Below are 14,591 nucleotides of genomic sequence, written 5' to 3'. Positions count from 1 at the left end.
TGGAAGTTCGGGCTGGACTGTTCCCATGAGGCACAGGGTCAAGGCTGATTTGCATATGGCCATGTCTGTACTGGGGTGGTGTGGAGTGCAAAAAAAGATGGATTTAGGCCCAGATCTCTGTACTGGGGTGAATGTATGACATTGTTATCCATTCTGTCCATCAACTGTTGTTTTTGCATTTGTCACCCCGAGTGGGATGGGTATGCTCAGACATGAGTCCCATGCTCACCACACCACTGGAGTCAAGCTTTCCCGGCTTAAGACAGCTGATAGCCAGAAACCGGTCCTAGGATGCTTGATTCCGGTCCAGGAAAGACATGGCTTGGCAGTTCGGGGTGGACTGTTCGCATGAGGCACAGGGTCAAGGCTGATTTGCATATGGCCATGTCTGAACTGGGGTGGTGGGGAGTGCAAAAAAATGAGGATTTAGGCCCAGGTCTCTGTACTGGGGTGAATGTATGACATTGTTCTGCATTCTGTCCATCAACTGTTGTTTTTGCATTTTTCACCCCGAGTGGGATGGGTATGCTCAGACGTTAGTCCCATGCTCTCCACACCACTGGAGTCAAGCTATCCTGGCTGAAGACAGCTGATAGCCAGAAACCGGTTCTAAGATGCTTGAGTCCGGTCCAGGAAACATATGGCTTGGCAGTTCAGGCTGGACTGTTCCCATGAGGCAGAAGGTCAAGGCTGATTTGCATATGGCCATGTCTGAACAGGGGTGGTGGGGAGTGCAAAAAAATGAGGATTTAGGCCCAGGTCTCTGTACTGGGGTGAATGTATGACATTGTTCTGCATTCTGTCCATCAACTGTTGTTTTTGCATTTTTCACCCCGAGTGGGATGGGTATGCTCAGACGTGAGTCCCATGCTCTCCACACCACTGGAGTCAAGCTTTCCCGGCTGAAGATGGCTAATGGCCAGAAACCAGTCCTAGGATGCTTGATTCCGGTCTAGGAAAGACATGGCTTGGAAGTTCGGGCTGGACTGTTCCCATGAGGCACAGGGTCAAGGCTAATTTGCATATGGCCATATCTGAACTGGGTGGTGTGAAGTGTAAAAAAACGATGGATTTAGACCCAGATCTCTGTACTGGGGTGAATGTATGACATTGTTCTGCATTCTGTCCAACTGTTGAGTTTGCATTTGTCACCACGTGTGGGATGGGTATGCTCAGACGTGAGTCCCATGCTCTCCACACCACTGGAGTTGAGCTATCCTGGCTGAAGACGGCTAATAGCCTGAAACCGGTCCTAGGATGCTTGATTCTGGTCCAGGAAAGACATGTCTTGGAAGTTCGGACTGGACTGCACAGGGTCAAGGTTGATTTGCATATGGCCATGTCTGAACTGGGATGGTGTGGAGTGCAAAAAAACTATGGATTTCGGCCCAGATCTCTGTACTGGGGTGAATGAATGACATTGTTCTGCATTCTGTCAGATCAAATGTTGTTTTTGCATTTGTCACCCCGAGTGGGATGGGTATGCTCAGACGTGAGTCCCATGCTCTCCACACCACTGGAGTCAAGCTATCCTGGCTGAAGACGGCTGAAAGCCAGAAACCGGTCCTAAGATGCTTGATTCCGGCCCAGGAAAGACATGGCTTGGCAGTTCGGGCTGGACTGTTCCCACGAGGCACAAGGTCAAGGCTGATTTGCATATGGCCATGTCTGAACTGGGGTGGTGTGGAGTGCAAAAAAAGATGGATTTAGGCCCAGGTCTCTGTACTGGGGTGAATGTATGACATTGTTCTGCATTCTGTCCATCAACTGTTGTTTTTGCATTTGTCACCCCGAGTGGGATGGGTATGCTCAGACGTGAGTCCCATGCTCTCCACACCACTCGAGTCAAGCTATTCTGGCTGAAGACGGCTGATAGCCAGAAACCAGTCCTAGGATGCTTGATTCCGGTCTAGGAAAGACATGGCTTGGAAGTTCGGGCTGGACTGTTCCCATGAGGCACAGGGTCAAGGGTAATTTGCATATGGCCATATCTGAACTGGGTGGTGTGAAGTGTAAAAAAACGATGGATTTAGACCCAGATCTCTGTACTGGGGTGAATGTATGACATTGTTCTGCATTCTGTCCAACTGTTGAGTTTGCATTTGTCACCACGTGTGGGATGGGTATGCTCAGACGTGAGTCCCATGCTCTCCACACCACTGGAGTTGAGCTATCCTGGCTGAAGACGGCTAATAGCCTGAAACCGGTCCTAGGATGCTTGATTCCGGTCCAGGAAAGACATGTCTTGGAAGTTCGGGCTGGACTGTTCCCATGACGCACAGGGTCAAGGTTGATTTGCATATGGCCATGTCTGAACTGGGATGGTGTGGAGTGCAAAAAAACGATGGATTTCGGCCCAGATCTCTGTACTGGGGTGAATGAGTGACATTGTTCGGAATTCTGTCAGATCAAATGTTGTTTTTGCATTTGTCACTCCGAGTGGGATGGGTATGCTGAGACGTGAGTCCCATGCTCTCCACACCACTGGAGTCAAGCTATCCTGGCTGAAGACGGCTGAAAGCCAGAAAACGGTCCTAGGATGCTTGATTCCGGTCCAGGAAAGGCATGGCTTGGCAGTTCGGGCTGGACTGTTCCCACGAGGCACAAGGTCAAGGCTGATTTGCATATGGCCATTTCTGAACTGGGGTGGTGTGGAGTGCAAAAAAAGATGGATTTACGCCCAGGTCTCTGTACTGGGGTGAATGTATGACATTGTTCTGCATTCTGTCCATCAACTGTTGTTTTTGCATTTGTCACCCCGAGTGGGATGGGTATGCTCAGACGTGAGTCCCATGCTCTCCACACCACCGGAGTCAAGCTATCCTGGCTGAAGACGGCTAATAGCCAGAAACCAGTCCTAGGATGCTTGATTCCGGTCCAGGAAAGACATGGCTTGGAAGTTCGGGCTAGACTGTTCCCATGAGGCACAGGGTCAAGGCTGATTTGCATATGGCCATGTCTTAACTGGGGTGGTGTGGAGTGCAAAAAACGATGGATTTAGGCCCAGATCTCTGTACTGGGGTGTACACAGACTAGTAGTCATGAAGCTATGGCTTTTTTAGTGTCCATAAATACCAATATCCTTCTCAGTGGTATTATCATCTATAATCCACCAGGCTGCACCTCTGACTTCAGTACGCAGCTTCTGACGCAAATCATGCTGGTTTGTCTGCAGATCAAAAATATCTTGCTCCTAGAGGACTTTAACATTCACTATGATAATAGCAATAACACCCTAGCAAAACAGTTAGTAGAGAATATGGAAATCTTACAGCTGTCCCAGAGAATCGAACAACCAACACACAAGGCTGGACACATCTTAGATCTGATGTTCTCCATCATAAGTTCGATTCTCATCAAAGGGATTAAACCATTGACTTGGACAGATCACTCCATGATTGAGTTTAATATCCTTCTACCGGTTAAAAACACCAGACTTTCTAAACCGGCTGCGACACAAAACATGAGTTGGAAAATTTTTACAGTAGAAGCCTTTCAGCAACACTTCACCTACTCCCATTCAGTAAAAACTAACATCAACGAAGAAATAGATTATCTCCAGAACCATATTACGAATGCACTGGAGCATTGTTCTATGCTTCAAACCCAGGCGTGCCACGTCAGGAAATTGGTATAGGCCAGAACTAAAGGCATTAAAAAGGAAATGCACATCGCTAGAACACAAATGGAGACTAATAAGAACTCAAGATGCCAGACTGGCATACAAGAAAAACTCATACACTACACCAAAGCCATTAGGAAAGCATAGAAGGAATACTTTTCTTGCAGAATAACAGAAAATAAAAACTCTTCTAAAGAACTTTTTAAAATAGTGAGAGAACTATGCAGTCCCACCAGCCTCTTATCAAATTTGACCCCATCACAAGTAGGCTGTGATAAAATGAATGACTTTTTCTGTGAGAAAATAAACACAATTTATTCGTCATTTTCCAACTCTAAACCGAACGGTCCAGAGGCCCATGAGTTACCCATCCCTCAGATCAGCTGCTCCAGCTGTGGCCCATTCTCGGAAGAAGAAGTGGGTAAAGTTATGCTAGAAATTAATTCAGGCTCCCCATTGGACCCATGTCCCCACCATATTTTCTCACAAATCGCCCCTATAATCTGCCCAGCTAGAAGCTGCGGAATTCCCAACTAGTTGGAAGAACGCCATAGTTACCCCTCTTCTAAAAAAAGCAGGTTTAGACATCAACAATCCTGCCAATTACAGACCCATATCTCAGCTACCCTATCTATCTAAAGTTCTAGAAAAACTGGTTAACAGGCAATTATCCAGTTTTCTCGAAACTAATAACTTATTAGATATCTCACAAATGGGTTTCAGGGCTAACAACAGCACAGAGACCACACTCTTATCTGTGCTGGATAATATCAGAATGCAGGTAGATCAGGGAAAAACAGTGGCCTTGATACTACTGGATCGCTTGGCGGCGTTTGATACCGTTCCACACAATCTGCTATTAAGAACTTTGGCAGCAAAAGGTATCCGGGACAGAGCACTGGGGTGGTTGCAATCATTCCTGGCGGATAGAACGCAATCAGTGCGCATGGGCAACTTTTCATCTCCTCACCGGAACATCAAATATGGGGTCCCACAAGGGGCCTCATTGAGCCCAATGTTGTTTAACGTTTTTGTGTCTTCCCTGGCAGCAATAGGAAGAAAACGGGGTGTCGAAATCTGTTCTTACGCAGACGACACCCAACTAACCGTAATCCTGGATGAGAAGAACGACCCCAAGGACAATCTGATAAATTGCCTCACCGAACTGTCTGACTGGATGCATAGCCATTTCCTAAAACTGAACGCAGACAAATCAGAGATACTGCGGTTCGGTGGACACACTCAATTGTGGAACAACAGCTGGTGGCCAGTGTTCATGGGTACCCCCCCAATTCCGACATTAACAGCAAGGAATTTGGGAGTAATGATTGACACCACACTATCTATGAAATCCCACGTAGCTACAATATGCGGCAAAGGCTTTGCCATGTTAAAGATGCTCAGATGAGTCTTTCCCTGGATTCCCATGGAGTGTAGAAGGATCCTGGTCCAGTCATTATTGATGAGCAGGCTGGACTACGGAAACTCCCTGTTTGTAGGCATGGCAGAATATCTCTTCACCAAATTACAATTAGTGCAGAACTCGGCGGCCAAGGCCATATGCAAGAAGAGAAAGTTTGACTCAGCCAAGAGCTGCCTACGAGAGCTTCACTGGCTGCCAATGAGGCAGAGAGCAACGTTCAAAATGTTGTGTATAACACAGAGAGCACTATATAACACAGGCCCAATTATCCTCAGAAATAGGATTCAGTTCTATGCACCAACTAGAAATCTCCGCTCTCAATTCATGGCTAGAGCAGGAACTACTCGAGTGAAGAGAGCCAGGATGGGAGAGAGAGCCTTCTCCCACATAGCTGCATCCAAATGGAACAAATTGCCCGTGGCTCTCAGACTTATGGACTGCCACCTGGCATTTAGGAAACACCTGAAAACCTACTTTTTCCCTAATCCAGACTAAATGATTCTGCCCGTGATAACCCACCCCTCACTATAGCTGCTACAGCGCTGTGATATCCAACTCAGGGTGATTGTTAGCGCATTACAAGAAAACAATAACAAAACAATAACAATGTATGACATTGTTCTGCATTCTGTCCATCAACTGTTGTTTTGCATTTGTAACCCCGAGTAGATTGGGTATGCTCAGACGTGAGTCCCATGCTCTCCACACCACTGGAGTCGAGCTATCCTATAACTCCAGCGCCGCTGTGAAATCACCACTGTGGGGAGCCTGATGGCCTAGGACTGCTGCTGGGCCGAGCCGACTACGCAAGAAACGCGGCGACCACATGGTGGCTGGGCCTCATATTGGAGACGGCCCTCAAGACTGAAACGACCGAAGATTTCAGTGAGTAAACAAGCAACCCACCCCCAGATCTGCCAATGTGCTGAAACCCTTGCTCACCCACAATATCAGACAGCTCAAATACCACTGCACCCTATGGCCACTACGGCAATCTCCACTTTTCTGCTGGCGCCGCGTCACCACTGATCCCGGTAACTAAAGAATGGATCATCGCCCCAGGTCATAATACACAGCGCCTGATCCTCCACCCGGTGACAACTCAGAGCTGTGGTGGGACATGCACAGCACAAATCAGCGCACTGTAGTTCGCCGAAGCCTTGGCCGGGGATTGCTCAATATACTTGCATTTGGCAAACAGGTGCTGGGGCAATTAGGAAGTGGCCTAAAACCGTTACACACAGCAAAAGCAGCAGATATTGCAGTGCCCTGCCCCTGTAGTAATCTCTTACCCCATATAATCCTCCACAGCACGCTCTGACCAGAGACGACAGCAAGAGTCGCAGTCTCTCTCAATACATTGGACGATTGAAGAAGCTGGTTATCACCATCCGGCAGATTCGGGCACTGTGTACCCTTCGGCTGGCACAGCCCTCGCAGCCATAACATATCCAACATGGAAATAGGAGACATGAAGCAGCCGCGATTGACGTTCTAGGCCAGAAAGAATAATCATACTCAGCATGACTATGCTGAGGTGACCGGCGGCACACCCGCACCGGGGTCATTTCCCAAACCAGATGATGACATTAAAGTCTCTACGTACTTTGGGGGCATTCATTACCTGTCTCGCCTGCAGCCTCCCTGATCTTGTTGTTGGTCTCCCTCAGCCGCCGCATCTCCTTTCAACCGCAGCGCGGCTGCAGTGAGAGGGAACCACAACTCCAGGGACCCATTTTGGCAGGAAGCAGCCACCGCCAATTCCGAGCCTGGAGGTACTTAAAGTTGAGGAGTGACCCGGTGGAGCGGGCGCTCTACGTACTTTGGGGGTATTCATTACCTGTCTCACCTGCAGCCTCTCTGATCTCGTTGTTGGTCTCCCTCCACCGCCGCAGCTCCTTGCAACCGCAGCGCGGCTACAGCAAGAGGGGACCAAAACTCCAGGGACCCATTGCGGCAGGAAGCCGCAACCACAAATTCCGCGCCCGGAGGCGCTTAAAGTTGAGGAGAGCCCCGGTGGAGCAGGCGCTTTACGTACTTTGGAGGCATTCATTACCTGTCTCGCCTGCAGCCTCCCTGATCTCATTTTTGGTCTCCCACCGCCACCACAGCTCCTTACAACTGCAGCGCGGTCGCAGCGAGGGGGGACCACAACTCCCGGGACACATTGCGGCAGGAAGCCGCCACTGCCAATTCCGCGCCCGGAGCGCTTAAAGTTGAGGAGAGCCCCCGCGTCGCGGGAACGTGCGCGGGCTGCGCCGGGCTAAGCCCGGGCAAAGGGCAGGCCATCTGTGGCCGTCCGGGGCAGAACGGGGCAGGGCCACCGATCTAACATCGAGCCATTGGGGACACTTTGGATTTGGTACTTGGACTTTTAAAACATTGTAATGGTCAGTGTCTTTTGATTTTTCTTTTGCGCGTATGTGAACACTGTCTCCAAATTTTGGTTGCTTAACAAATTGGAGTATGTGCACTCTTAAAGGAATAGGGGGCCAAGGGGTAGTGGGCACCCTTGACGCCTTCCTTATTAGAGCAGAGACGGTCCTAATAAAGGAAGTTGATCTCACACAGCGAAGACTCTCTCTAGAACAGCGCAGAAACTCTATAGAACCCAATATAGCGGGGGCTTCTCTTGTTAATAATAATACTAACACTAACAAAGTTATGACTAACAACCTTAGACCGACTATTGCACCACAAGTACCACTAGAACCTTTGATAGTCGTCGTAAAACCCCCACTCACGCCCCACGCTATTGCCATAACATCATCACCAACACCACCACCCTCACCAGTCGCAGCCAGAGTTACACGGCAAACACAGCGTACATCCAGGGAAGGTACGGCCCAGGTGGCAGCAAGGAAAAGAAAAGCCAGAATGGCACCACTCACAGTACAACAAACTCATAAAGTAGCAAAAACAATGGGCAATGCACTAGGTAAAGAGTGCCGGGAAGCAGCACCTGGAAGCCCCACTCTCACAAATACATCAACAAATTTTAGAGAGCAATGCCCAGTAGAGCTGGAAGATACAACTACGGCAAATATAGAGGGGAAGCTAAATGCACTGCTAAAACCGCTATTAGATAAACTCGTGGCTATCGATAACCGTTTGAATGCCATAGACCAAAAACTTTCTCTGTCAGCTAGAGAAGCCTCAATGGTTAGAGCGGCAGACCCTGATGCAGATGTCTGGCCCGGCACCGGGGTTCAATTCCCGTCTCAGTGGCTTTTGGACTCAACCTCCCCGGACCTGATAATTCTCGCCTCGGTGCCTAGTCTAATCATGGGTCCCACTCTGTGACTCTGGGCAATAGCTTGCCTAATCTCCACAACGGCCCCAGCAGCGCTTGGATGCCTGGCTTCACCTTGGGGGTGCCCAGGAGTGTACATATCACAGGAAAGCCAGGAAGGGTTCCACAGCGGTATGAATACAGCGCTACGAGACCTCTGGGTAGAAGGCGCTATATAAATACAAACACATTTACATTTACATTTACTAGTCAAACATCAAACAAGGGGCCCATAATTTGGAGTAATCAAACAGTATATTTGCCTGCTGAGGCAAATACTTCCACAGAAGCTAGAAATGTTGCAACAAAAGAGGATATGCAGGCCTCAAAATCAAAAAAGGTAAATTCTCAAACTATAGTTGCTAGTTCTCCTCGGGCAGGGCTGAAACTTGGAGGAAGTAAGGGTTTTGAGGGACAAAGTAGGGGAGATTCTACCACCGGAAACAGAAAGGGACATTTTAGCCTACCACCGGAGTACACGCCTTACACTGTTGTGCTTTCGAATGTTCGAACGATTGAATCTAATTCGGAGGAACATTGGACCACTTTAAAACACAGGGCACTACAGCTATTAAATATTAGAAGTGGGCTGGGCAACCACTTGTTTCATGAATTTAAAATGGTGCGCAGGGTACCCTGGATAGGGAGTTCAAACAAAAATGTAATGGGTAATTGTATAGTCCTGAATTTTGGCTCTCCTGAGCTAGTGAGAACAATCCGAGAGAGGGCAGGGACAACATACATGGGAAGGGAGGAGATCTACATTATACCTTTGGGCTTCTTCTATCGTAACTCCCAGATAATACCTGCACACAGGCGTAACAATCAATCCATTGCCTAAAATCATGGGAGGTATAATTACAATGTCCCTATCTGTAACCGTTTTGAACAGGTGCTTTCCAACTTAGATGACCAAGATTGACTCCCGACTTAGCTGTCCAGTGTAAGATGTTAATAGGGAAGGCCAACAGTGGAAATTTCAGCCCATGAACAAATAAATTTAGTTAAGGGAAATACGGCCCAGGAAGTCATACCGACATACACATTAATGCAGTCTACCGATTGCCCCTACGTAGTGGCTGACCCACGTCCAATGCGAAATATTAATGACAGTAAACCGGTGAATCCCCGTAACTCAAATAAAATAATTAATAACCACGATCTTAAAATTTTAAGTTGGAATGTCGCCGGTCTTGAAACAAGACTGGCAGACACTGATTCAATGCACATATTGTGAGGTATAGATATCATAATGCTTCAGGAAACATGGGCTACAGATGATTTACATATAGAGGGATACCATTGCCTCAGCATGACAGCACCTAAGACCAATTTTGGTCGCGCATCTGGTGGCTTCTTAACTGGCGTCAGGGTAGCCGCTGGAGGAAGCATTAAGGTAATACCTACTACCAGCTTAAACATTCAGATAACAGAATACAGGAGACGGGTGCCGCTTTATCTGATTAATTTTTATAATAATGATTTTAATTTGGTCCCTAATAAGAACTTTGTTAAGCTTTTTAAAATTATATCAGACCTTGTCCAACATCAAGGCTCAGATGACGATATAGGAATCCTCCTAGGAGGGGATTTTAAAGCAAAAATTTTAATGGCTCATCAAGGCATGGATAAACCTCAAGTTGACTCAGCAGTACGAAGGGGTTTAGAATTACACAGTTTCATTAGTGAATACATCTTTACTAATGTAATGGATTTGTGCCATATCCCGGGCAAACAACAGGTGCCAACCTTTAGAGGTAGAGATTGCTCATCAACCATTGACTATATTTTTATGTCCCCATGTTTAGTAGATCGCCTTATAGAGGCTAAAGTCCGCGCTACAACTTTTGAAGATCATAATCCGCTATTAGCGGGTTTATGTTTAGGAACTAGCCCCGTGTATGCTACCTCCCATGGGGCAAGAGATATTACCACCACAACAGATAACTTAAGGCTAAAATGGAGGGAAGTAGATAGTGGGAGCATAGTAGAAACAGTGATAGAAGAACATGGGCACTTAATCAATTCCTGTATATCAATAGATGGGAATCATATAAGGAAAATTAAAGACTTCATTAAACTATGTTCTGTAATAAAATCTCTTCTGTCAGTGCCAATACACAAGATAGATAAAGAACCCAGATGGTTCGACCATAGCTATTCAGAAGCGAATAGGGCTCTACGTAAGGCTCTGTTCTCCAAACCTAGGTGCCCTGTGGAGATAAGGGCAGCAAGGAGGATATATAAAATTAAGATCGGCGAACGAAAGGCTGCCCTACTGACGGAGCACTCAGAGGCATTAGTTGACTCTGCAGCTGGGATGGAAAATCTTTTTGGCCTGCAGTTAGGAGCATGCGCAATATGGGCCAACATCTGACAACAGTTAGTTGCACCATTTCGAGTGACCTATGGGAGAATCATTTCTCTAAAATATACGCTGCGGCAATAGAGGACAAAGTCTGCTATGTACCAGGACAATTATGTTGTTTACAAATCACGTTGTATGAGGTGGAAGTAGCAAGCAGACAAAGTCTTGGCAACAAGGCCCCTGGTCCTGACGGCCTCCCAATAGATATAATTAAGTGGAAACAGGAACTTTGGGCCCCAATTTTATTAAATGTTTTTAGCAGCCTGCCCTCAGCTCCCATGCCTGACACTTGCCTGACACTTGGACAACTAGCATTATCGTGCCGATATATAAAAAGGGAGATAGATCTGACCCGATCAATTATAGGCCGATTTTGCTGTTGGACAATACGCTGAAGATTACGATCGAGTAATGCTTGACTCTCAAACTAGTAATTGGCAAATATAACATTGCTCGATCCTCACCGATCTACTTAGCTTTTATGGACTTATCGTCCGCGTTGGATCTAGTCAACCAGGCCAAACCCTGGTCCATTCTTTTGGACTATGGATTAGACAATCCCCTGGTACACTTCCTGGCATTTCCACATACCGACCTTAAAGCACAATTCAGGATTGGGATGGGTGGGGAGATCTCAGGCGCTATTAGGGTGGGAAGAGTTGTTAGACAGGAGTGCGTTTTAGCATCCCTGCTTTTTATTATTTATAATAATGGGTTGAGCAATTCCCTAAGGCAGGCAACTTCAGATGTTCCAATAATCAAAGGGAAATTACTTCCACCACTACTCTACCCAGACGATGCGGTCCTTATGGGCCACACTCCTAATTCCCTGCGTATTTTAGTCAAAACCTTTGTACAATATATGGATGACCTGGATCTAAACGTGAATTTAAAAAAATCTTTATTATGTCATGCAGTGCAGCGAAACAACAGCTTAACTCTATTTCAGTGGGGGCTGATAGATTATACTCTACCAGCTCATTCCCAGACTTAGGGATGGTCTTTGCTGCGAACCGCTCGTGGACTGGACACTTGGCCCACTTCACAAGCAAGTTCTCAAAGGCCATCAATTCAATCCTCAGTCTACCACACCCGAGGAAAATAGGCGCCACTAAGGCTATTTTAAAAATTTTCAAATGGCAATGCGCTCCAGTAGTTACATATGGGGCGGAGATATGGGGCTGGCAAAAAATCACTGCATCCAATTAGAAGAAAAATCTTGGGGCATCTATCTCTACTTCTGAGTATATCTGTCACAGGGAACTCAATTTGCATTTTTTTGTGATTTTATTGGGACAAGACCAGTGTCATTCTGGCTCTCCATTTGGAGGAATAATTCAGCCACTCTGATGCAAGAAATTCTAAGCAACTGTCTCAGTTGTGATAAAGATATGGAGATCCCCTGGCTTCCAGGAGTCTACAAGAGCCTATGTAGCGTGGATAAAGACCATCTTTTCTTGGACCCCACTAGAATTGAGCCTGGTGATAAGAAGGATCTAAAACTTGCACTATATGCACTTTACAATCTTGATAGGACAAAAAAAAAGGTACTCACCAAATCTTCTGCGGCTGCATATATGAATAATGAGATGTATAGGTATCTTTTACCACTTTACCTCATCCTGCCAATGAATAATTGGATAGGGCTGGAAATGTAAGAGTTTTGTTATGTTTTCCCTTGGGCTATTGCTCAAAATCACGCTGTAAACCATGTCCTTGCGATGGAGTAAGCACACTAAATCATCTGCATTTTTTCTTCTTTTGCAAATTTTTACTTAAAATATGCCAAATGGTTTTTAACTCCATATTTTATAAAACATAGACCTATTTCCTAGGGGGAATCCTACTTGATGTTGCTTTCTCTGGACACTGAAGAACTAGTCTTCTGCACTAGCACTTTTTTGAGACTTATTATCTGTTCCCGCAAAATGATGGAAAACCCATGAACTGTTATTTCATCTTAATTGCCATAATAAGTTGTTGCCTAAAATGTGAAAGTCTGTAAAGGTATTTATAACGTTTTTTAAATGGGATTTTATGATACTCTGTTATGAGGTTTCTTTTATGAATTTTTTAAAATTCGAATAAAGACTTTTTGAATTGAATTGAATTGAATTGACATGAAAGTCATACCCCTGGAGGTACACCAAAGCCTCACATCCATAGCCAAAACAATGGATGCCATAAGTAATCAAAGGGACCCCATCGTTCATAAGCTGGAGGGCCACGAAGAACGCATCATAGACGCAGAACGACGCATCTAAGACGCAGACAACACCACGGCTCACCTTCAAGCGAACGTGGCACACATCAACAAGCTGCTGAAAGTCATCACAGCAAAAAATTAAGATTTAGAAGCGCGAAGCCGGAGGCATAACATTATGGTCCTAGGTATTCCCGAGTGCACCAACACAGGGAAGATGGAAGAGTACATAGAAAAGATGTTGTGCGACACAATAGGTGCTGAATCCTTCCCGTCCCAGTTTATTGTTGAAAGGGCTCATAGGTCACATGGACCCAGTCCTCCTTCAGGCAGCACACCTCGCTCCATCATCCTTGGCTTCTGAATTACAGGGACCGGGACACTGCACTCAAGGCGGCTAGGGAGGAGTGTCAATTGACATTCAAGGGGACAATCTTTACCATTTACCCGGACTTCACAGCAACTGTGCAGGAAGAGAGGCACAAGTTCCTCCCCACCAAAAAGAAGTTGAGGGAAGCCCAAATCGACCATGCACTGTTATACCCGGCATGTCTGCATGTTACCCACCAAGGCAAACAGACATTCTTTACTAAGCCGCACCAAGTGGAAGACTTTTTAAAATGCCTCAGGCACCACAACAATTCTTCTACCATTCTGACCTCATCACCCAGATCAAGATCCCCGGCCATGGAATAGCTGACGTTGAAGACAGGGCGCAAACACCCCCTGAGACACTGGTGACATCGACAGGAAACAGGTACTTCCGTCATTGGAAGCAACTTTTAAAAGCAGTCATCTGCAAGCACACATCAGATAAGTGACATTTTGGGACCATGGGACCCTTTCAGAGCCAGACCAGGCCATTGATCTGACTCACTGAGGGCGGGGAAGGCATGTGCATGACCCTAGGAGTTCTCCCCCAAGGGCGCTACCCCTTTGTACTATGCTGAGGATTGACATGCAGCTTGTTCTCGAAGTTACAGGGTCTTAGGGACGGGGGGCCAGATTCACAGAATGAACTTAAGACTCAATCCTAAACTTACTACTATTTTGGTATTCACAGTATGCATTTACTATTTTTGACATTCACAGAATGAATTTACTGCTTTTGGTATTCACAGAAGTTAGGATTTTGTCTTAATGTTGTATTAATACAGACTTAAGACAGATTTAAGACAGACTTAAGTTAGGATTTTGTCTTAAGTCTGTCTTAAGACAAACTTAAGACAAAATCCTAACTTCTGTGAATACCAAAAGTAGTAAGTTCATTCTGTGAATGCCAAAAGTAGTAAGTGCATTCTGTGAATACCAAAATAGTAGTAAGTTTAGGATTGAGTCTTAAGTTCATTCTGTGAATCGGGCCCATTGTGAGGAAAATTTTTCTGGCATGTTTAGGATGCTTCAAGGGGAGGGGGAGGGAATAGGGCTGGTTTCGGAGTTCTATCACAACACGCATGCCACATGTGATGAAAGGTTTTTTATTTTTTTTACAGTCGACAAAACATTTTCTTGTCATATAACTCAAACAACTTTCAGAAGAGGGGGAGGGAACAAAAAAACAAACAAAAAAAAGTCATTCCGTTTCTTAAGCAGTCTGTAAATCATGGACAACCGCAAACACTGTAGCTTTAATATAATGGGCAAGGAAGCACTGAAAAATACAGTTGCAAAAGATGAAAAGTT

The sequence above is a fragment of the Lissotriton vulgaris genome, chromosome 4_1, assembly GCF_964263255.1.
Source record: "Lissotriton vulgaris chromosome 4_1, aLisVul1.2, whole genome shotgun sequence".
Lineage (NCBI taxonomy): Eukaryota > Metazoa > Chordata > Amphibia > Caudata > Salamandridae > Lissotriton > Lissotriton vulgaris.
The sequence above is the reverse complement of the archived record's forward strand: the minus strand, read 5'-3'. Positions refer to the sequence as shown.